Below are 8,941 nucleotides of genomic sequence, written 5' to 3'. Positions count from 1 at the left end.
CTAGACACGATATATATATATGTATATATATATACATACATTACCATCTTTCAGTTATGAATGATGTACATACATTACAGAGGATGAAAAAGGCAAATTATCAATAAAATTAGACCTTAGAAGAGAAGGAAAGAGAAATATAAATAGCACAAAATTATCAAATATTCTGTATTTTTTCAATGAAAATTCATTTGCTCGCTGAATAAATGTAAGATAAGGACATAAAGGCCCGAATTCACAAAGGTGGTTTTTGCAGAAACCATGGTTTCAACCGTGGGTTTTGCTGATTTTGCGATTCACAAAGATGGTTTCAAATGAAACCATGGTTTCAACCGTGGGTTTTCGGCATGATTTTGAGTCAACTGTTTTAGGTGGTTTCAAACCGTGGGTTTTAGGAAAACCATGGTTTTTAGGCAGATTGACCAATCACAGAACAGTATTTCGGTACATTGCTGAGAGCTAGCTGAGCAAGTGCATAGACGACGATAAATAGCTTTGCACGAAATGAAGAGGAGCAAAGCGTTTAATATCGGTATTTGCCGAGCTGTGAGAACATCGTAAGTAATTTACCATTTTATAGCGACGATGAATGTTTTTTCTACGTCTGCATGTATTTGTTTGTGAAGAAATATTATAATTAATGCTGTAAATGCATGCAGAGTTAAGAGCGGAACGGTGGACTTGGGATGGGAAAAGCATTATCGCACGCAAGTTATTTTTTAGTCCCATGCGTGTATTTTTGTGTCCTGTCAAAAGATAACGAAGAGCTGTCCCATCCCACGGCCCACCGGGCCGACACCGACTCGCTCAGGAGAAGGCATTATGATATCTTGCTGCATAGCGATAAAATGACAAAGCCGCCCAAGTAGTCAGACTTTCAACCACAATTGTGCAAAATAAAAAAAAAATATTCTTAATTTTTACCTTAGCTTAGCTTGATATTAATTTTTAGTATAGAGCTAGGCTAGTCAGCTAGTCTGATTAAAGTAACTCATTAAATTAACTGCATGCACAAAATTGCAGACATGTTTGTAACTAAACAGCATAAAAAATATTGGGTCAATTTTTAGTGAATGGGAAAACACTTCCTAACTGTGTCTACCTTAGATCCTGTCACCAAGTAGTCTAGTGATCACAAAAAATATTTTTCGAAATTCACATATTCAGATCCAACTTGAGAGATGTAGATCTAGCCTCGCGCCCCTCTGCTTGAGGAATCTGAATGTGATATTTTTATATTTTTTTTTCATCATGAAGCCGTAGCCCAAGTTAGACACGCTAGTCTAGGGCCCTGGCCTGGCCTTGGGTAGGCCAGGGCTGTGTCAGTGTGTGTCGAAGTTGGTAAACAATGTTAATGATGGAATCCCCTTCAATATCCACATCACTGCCAATTTGTTAAATACACTGAATTTAATTTTTATACCTTTTTTACACCTTATATAATAAAAGGAATAGATATTCTATAGGGCCTAAATAATCAGATTGATCTGGTGGCCATTGCAAAATCTTCCCATACCTTGCTGCGCAATGCGTAATACAATAGGCTTGACTGGCTTTGTTTACATGATGTACTCATGTAGCTACAATACGATGAGCTACATTATGAAGCACCGTAGAACAATTAATTGAATGGATTATTTTAACAAATCACCCCAAATGATAATAAGAATTTACATTTTGGTTAGAAATCTGGCAGGTTTGAAGAAATGTTGAATTATGTTTCATGTCCATTAGATTTAAAAGTAATTTAATGTATTCCATTCCATATTGACTGGATATTATAATTACACATGAAAACAAACACTCTTTATTGTTAGGTTTTTGTTTTAATAAGTAATGTTTCTAAAAATACATGTATATTGTCATTTTATACCGATTTTATTCTTGTATATTTAATTTTGTAAACCCCGATTAGTGAGGAGAGCTTCATAACAGAAACTAGTTTTTCTTTTAGTCATCCTCAGGCACTAGTCGGTGGTAATTTCTCCTTCTTGTACTTATTCTTGATGTCTTTTGCCTGGAAATAAAATAAATAAATAAATTAAAAAAAATGTAGATCTACCTGTACTTTGTTTATTTCCGCAGTAAATTTTTGAATGGATGAAAACATCTACAACATGCACAGGCTGTCCTAAGAGACTATTAAATGAGGATTGTTAGAGAGGTATGTTCATTTTTTGTTTTTGTTTCTATGTGGACTATTGTCTATTTTCTACATTTTCTCTTTGTCACCGTCTAAAAAGTTTTATCTTAAAATCTGTTGTCATAATAAAGAACCACTTATTTTGATCAATTTCAATCTTGGTTGATGTACACATCTGACAGTGACTGAATTGATCTAAATTCCGTGTCACATGGTCATAGAGTATAATACCTAAATATCAAATATGTGTAGATCCAGTTGATCAATTTGAATTTAACTTTATGAGAATGGCGATCTGATTAGGTTGTGGGCAAAAAAAATTAACTGACCAAATATGCAGATTTAAAAGGTAGGCCTATTAATTTCAACAGTACACAGTAAAGGTAGTTAAGAATACATATTTTTTTTTACAATGTTTAAATATTTTCTTTTGCTCCTCACTCTAACTCAACAGGAATATGCCAACAAGAACTGCAATTAGGAGTCGTTGACAGGAGGAAACTTTTTAAAAGAGACCACACACTACCTCATCAACATGCTTGAAGATGATCTGAGCCTGAAGAGGGACAAAGGGCCTCGTGATAGACTACCTTTCTCTCTGCAAGTATTGACAATTCTGCTTTTGTATGCTGTATTTTTTTAATAAGAAAGTTATATGACAATAACATCTCAAGACAAGCCTAGTGTATGCAAATATTAGTGATATTCTTGTAAGAAGGAAGACTCAATGTAAAAAGTGATAATAAATATTGGCAACTGCCTGTTTTTAATTTACAATGAACTGAGCATATGATAATATAATCAGAAATGTAAATTAGAACTATATGTTTTGTCATCCATTGTGGACAGATTCTTCCAAATCCCTAATTTACATTAAAGAAAAAGAAAGGTTGCATCATTATCTTGGTTATTTGAAAAAAGTATTGCATCAGCTATGCTCAATGTATGTTTGTCACACAAATGTGTATGGGATATGGATAGGTTTAGCCTTTAGACCAGTAAAGTAATTTTTAAAGGATTCCATATGAGAACCAGTCTTTTTTTCAAATCTTACAATGTAAAGACAATAGAATAGTTACATTTTGTTTTCTCTTTGTCATCTTAAAAAAGAAAAATAAAAACACAGAGTAAGATGCAACTTCTGGCAATATATCTTCATTTACAGGATAATTTCAGGGAATACATGGTGATGAGGCATCAGTGTTGCAATCATCTGTTTGTGAGTGATCAAAGATGTTTCACAAGCCATAGCAAGAAGAAAGAGGTTTTGTGAGAACTTCAACAACAAGAGATGAGATTGAGGCTACCCAACAACAACTGTATGAGTGATTGATGGGACCCATGTCTATACAAGAATTCCTGGAGGGAAACAAGCCTTGTACTTTCCTGAAGGGCAAGTCCACCCCAACAAAAAGTTTCTTTGATATAATAGAGAAAAGTCCAATGAGCATAACACTGAAAATTTCATCAAAATTTGATGTACATGTAAAATGAGAAAGTTTTGACATTTTGAAGTTTCGCTTGATATATGCACATCCGGGTCAGTATGCAAATGAGTCACAAAGTGATGCTCTCCACTCAGTGTTTTCTTTTTTGTAATATACTAGTATCATGCATCCCCCCCCTCATAATGTGTATAAAGTACAAGTGTAGTATGGTTTGATTTCTCCCTGAAACTTGTAAAAAGCCATTGTGGCAACCTATACTCGATGAAGAGTTTTCTCATAATTGTGAATTCTGTAAAAAATCAAGCATTATAATATATCTCATATATTGATATACAGAAGAAAGAGTGAGTGTGTGACATAGACTTGTTTGCATATCACCTGTTTTATCACCTGATTAATTAATTTCTTATTTTACATCCTATTTTGACGTTTTCAGTGTCATGCATGTTTTATTTTTCTCTATCCATTCACATTAACTTTTTGTTGTACAGTGTACTTGCTCTAGAACAGGTATTTCTTTGTAATGTACAAGTAAGAATTTCATTATTTATTTGTGTCTTCTTTTGTTAACACTTTTTTTACAGGGTGGGGGGTTGAATCAACCTCCCTTGAGATCTCTGCCAATGATCACATGAACGCCTTGAAAATTGGTATGATAATAGTGGGGGATGTCATGTGCAATGCAGTTTGGTTAATTTTTCCGAAATCGTCAGATCTTTTATATTAATTAATTATGCTAATTTCTGCATAGATCATACTTTTATACCACTGAAAACAAAATGAAAAAAATCCTAGATTGAAAATGAATTTCTTATGTATTTTATTGTTTTATGAATTTCTTATGTATATCTTTGTTTTTCAAACTTGTTATTTGCCAAAATTATAGCAGAACATTTTTTTGAAGCATAATTATGCTGAAATCAAGTAATTTCACCTGTGAAAGTAAAAACAATCATGTCCAAATGAAGAAGATGAGAAAATTCAACATTGACTTTGTACACAAAATCATGTTTTGGAGCAATTTGGGTCTGACATGCACTTATGTAATGTTGAGTAATTTCCAACAGCATGCCCATGCATCGTAAATTTGATCTCAAAAGATTTTCAAGACTTCAAAGTAAAAAGTCGGCGAGTAGAACGGTCGTAAAATTTCGCACAGCGGAATAGTTGTGAAATATGTTGAGGGAGGGGGTTTCACCCCACACCCACGGTGACCCACCATAGTTCTATGCCCCCTCCCCGGGTTTTTTAGGGTTAAAAGAGCACATTATTACTAAGAATTTCACATGAATACAAGTATTTGAAATGAACTTTCATCAGATTTAGTTTCTTTCACAGACTACATGTATCTTCAATTATTTTTTAATAAAAAAAAACACTATTTAATCAGGACGCATCAAATGCAAATTCCTCATTTACTTTTTCATGTAAAATATTCTCATTTAAATTGTCTATTTTAAATGCTTAACCCCCCTTATGATCTCGGCTGTCGATCGCGCGATCGCAATGAAAATTGGCACACGCGTTACCCATGGCATTATCTACAAAACTATAACATCAAATTCTGCAAAAATCTCATGTCTCGTTAATTATGCTAATTTATGCGTAAAATCATAAGTTTGCTCTAATTAATAAAATAATGCCCCTGAAATGCTAATTTTTGTTTCACATACTCTAGATAGGCATCTGATCAAATTGATTTAAAAAAAATTCAAAATCACATTTATTTTCTGATGTATTCTATTGTTTTCTAAATTTCTTATGTATTTCTTTGTTTTTCAACTTTTTTTTTGTTTTTTCAATGGAAATTGTCGTGGACATTTTTTTTACCATAAAAAATATAAAAATAATTGATTTTACGCAGTAAAAGGAAAAATAATAATACATTTATGAATTTTGGCTAAGAACACTATTTGCATTGGATTTGTACACAAATTCACGTTTTTTAGTAATTTTGGGTCTGCATGCACTTACGAAATGTTGCGTAATTTTGGAACCGCGTACCAGGGGGTCACAATTTTGGTCTCAAAAGTTGCGCGAGACTTGAAAGTAAAAAGTCAGCGAGCCAAAAAAAAATTCTTGCGGCGGATTTATCGCAAAAATGTCGAGGGGGGGGGGCTGAATCAGCCCCCCCCCCCGTCTTTTTAGGGTTAAGATTAGAACTTTGATAGCTCACAGAAAGTTTATTGCATGCCCCAAAATATGCAAATGTGTCCATGAGGGTCATCAATTCTAATTGCTCTTTCTTTTTTTTTGCATCAGTTGTGTTTACACTTTGCACAGATGGGGATTAAATACCATATGCATGTCCAAGAGGATAATAAGGTCAAAAAATCATATAGCATACACTTTAGTTTGATTGTGATATCAGGCGAGACTGGTGGTTCTACTGGTTCACCTTGTTTTTTTTATGTATTATTTTCAAGTGTCCCCAGGGCAACAGTCTAGCTTGGCCTGGCACATGCACATTTAGGGAGCATGAATGAAACAAATTAAAAGGGCAATTAATGCATTTTCTTGGAAAAAATACAATTTCAATTGACCCCCAATTGAACCAGGTAGCCTAACAAGTAGAGCTTGACTCAGGCAACCAGAAAAATACCAGCTAATAATTAACAATAATAATTATTCATTTGGGCCATTATTGTATTGTAATACAAGAATGATGTGGCAATATATCAAAACTTAGACTTTATTATTTCACAAATGTTTGTAATTTTGCAATATGTTTTTAAAATGCCAATTGAGTATTAGATTTTCAGTGTGTTATATTTTTATGCAATTTCCTGGTGTGATTTTTCAAGGTGTAAGATGGTTTCATGCAAATTAAAGATATACAGAAAAGATAAAAGAAGAGTAGTCTTTTGCCTTTTTTTCTGATTTGGACGAAATAATCATGAAGATGATCAAGATGACTTTGGTGGTGATGAGGATGGTGTTGCTGATGGTGACAAGTGTGGTGGTGGTTATACATGTAATGGTGGTGATGATGAGGTTGATGATGACAATAAAGATGATGGCAATGGTGATGTTAGTGTTGATGATGGTAATATTGATGACGATAGTAATGATCATCCCCCTCTCATCTACATCTCTCCTCTAATCATCTCCCTTCCTTACCATCTCCATCACTCTATCCTTTCATCTCTCATCTCCATCCTCAGTTCCCCTCCATCACCCTCATCACCTCCATTCCTCTCATTTCCATCCCTCTCAACATCTCCATTCATCTCAGGAAAATGCATATACACAAGATAGAATTCAACAGTCAAAATACTTGTTTTGAAATATAATATCCCTCTGTAAAGTGGGTTTTATATTATTTGCCATATAAATTTGAATAATTACATAGTAAACACTGTATACTTAACCAAATTTGCATTTTTTAACGTGAAACTGAAAGTTTCATGCACACTTTCAGTGGATGTGAAAATTTTCAGTAAAATTGAATTTTCAAAAATTCCAGGGGGGGGGGGCAACTGCTGCGTAGAGCCATGCTTTTGAACACTTTGGGGACCTGGATTATATCGTCCCAAGCCGGCCCCCATGTATATTTTCCCTTAATACTCAAAGTAACAGCCACGTAATAAGCATAGAACTCATTCTAAGCTGTACACCAGGGAAAATTAATATAAAAAGAAACATATTATTCATAGTAAAGCTGCAAGAAAACTTCAAGAAAAAAATCAGGGGAAAAACAAAAAATTGAAAGGGGCAAAATGAGATCATTTCATCCATGTTATTTTAAATTCTGTAAAATAAATAATGCTAAGCCCTTATTTTTATTGATCCCTTCCTTCAGCCTGACATGCCCACACAGCTACACCACAAACATATTTGGGACCGGGGCAAAAAACGCACGACCCCGCTGTTGCACCCACAAATGTAATAACGCCCACAAATGTAATAACGCCCACAAATGTAATAACGCCCACAAATGTAATAACACTTTACCCACAAATGTAATAACGCCCACAAATGTAATAACACTTTACCCACAAATGTAATAATTTCACCCACAAATGTAATAATGCACTTTACCCACAAATGTAATAATTTTTGATCGCCCACAAATGTAATAATGACTTTACCCACAAATGTAATAAATTTGAAGGGATTTTTGGCAAATCCGTTCTGAACTAAAATCGTATAGTAATGCGTTCATATAGCACAAAAGTGCAGTCTTTTTTCCTGACCCGGTTAATTAACAAATTATAATATAAATCCAAAGTCTTTATTCCAGACCCGGTTGTTTCAAAAATTATAATATAAATCCAAAGTCTTTATTCCAGACCCGGTTGTTTAAAAAATTATAATATAAGTACAAAGTCTTTATTCCAGACCCGATTGTTTAAAAAATAATCATATGAGCCTAAAGTCTTTATTCCAGACCCGATTGTTTCAAAAATGTTGTTGTTGTTTTAGCTTATACGGCGCGTGTCATTCAGTAGTGAATATTTGCGCCATATGATAATATAAGTCCAAAGTCTTTTCTCCAGACCCGGTTGTTTAAAAATTATAATATAAATCCAAAGTCTTTTTCCAGACCCTGTTGTTTCAAAAATTATAATATAAATCCAAAGTCTTTATTCCAGACCCGGTTGTTTCAAAAATGATAATATAAGTCCAAAGTCTTTTCTCCAGACCCGGTTGTTTCAAAAATGATAATATAAGTCCAAAGTCTTTTTCCAGACCCGGTTGTTTCAAAAATTATAATATAAATCCAAAGTCTTTATTCCAGACCCGGTTGTTTCAAAAATAATAATATGAGCCCAAAATCTTTATTCCAGACCCGGTTGTTTCAAAAATTATAATATAAGTACAAAGTCTTTATTCCAGACCCGGTTGTTTAAAAAATAATCATATGAGCCTAAAGTCTTAATTCCAGACCCGATTGTTTCAAAAATGATAATATAAGTACAAAGTCTTTATTCCAGACCCGGTTGTTTAAAAAATAATCATATGAGCCTAAAGTCTTTATTCCAGACCCGATTGTTTCAAAAATGATAATATAAGTCCAAAGTCTTTTCTCCAGACCCGGTTGTTTCAAAAATTATAATATAAGTCCAAAGTCTTTTTCCAGACCCGGTTGTTTCAAAAATTATAATATAAATCCAAAGTCTTTATTCCAGACCCGGTTGTTTCAAAAATAATAATATGAGCCCAAAGTCTTTATTCCAGACCCGGTTGTTTCAAAAATTATAATATAAGTACAAAGTCTTTATTCCAGACCCGATTGTTTCAAAAATGATAATATAAGTCCAAAGTCTTTTCACCAGACCCGGTTGTTTCAAAAATTATAATATAAATCCAAAGTCTTTTTCCAGACCCGGTTGTTTAAAAAATAATC

At 33.7% G+C, this 8,941-nt stretch overlaps 1 long non-coding RNA gene across 1 annotated transcript; it reads left to right on the top strand.

Moving 5' to 3' along the window:
* Positions 1–314: 314 nt before the first annotated feature.
* Positions 315–3,619, top strand: LOC121412588. Its single transcript, XR_005969638.1, has 4 exons — positions 315–557; positions 2,086–2,164; positions 2,598–2,774; positions 3,309–3,619. It is a non-coding gene; the product is annotated as an uncharacterized LOC121412588 (long non-coding RNA).
* The last annotated feature ends 5,322 nt before the right edge of the window (positions 3,620–8,941 follow it).

The sequence above is a fragment of the Lytechinus variegatus genome, chromosome 4, assembly GCF_018143015.1.
Source record: "Lytechinus variegatus isolate NC3 chromosome 4, Lvar_3.0, whole genome shotgun sequence".
Lineage (NCBI taxonomy): Eukaryota > Metazoa > Echinodermata > Echinoidea > Temnopleuroida > Toxopneustidae > Lytechinus > Lytechinus variegatus.
The sequence above is the reverse complement of the archived record's forward strand: the minus strand, read 5'-3'. Positions and strand labels throughout refer to the sequence as shown.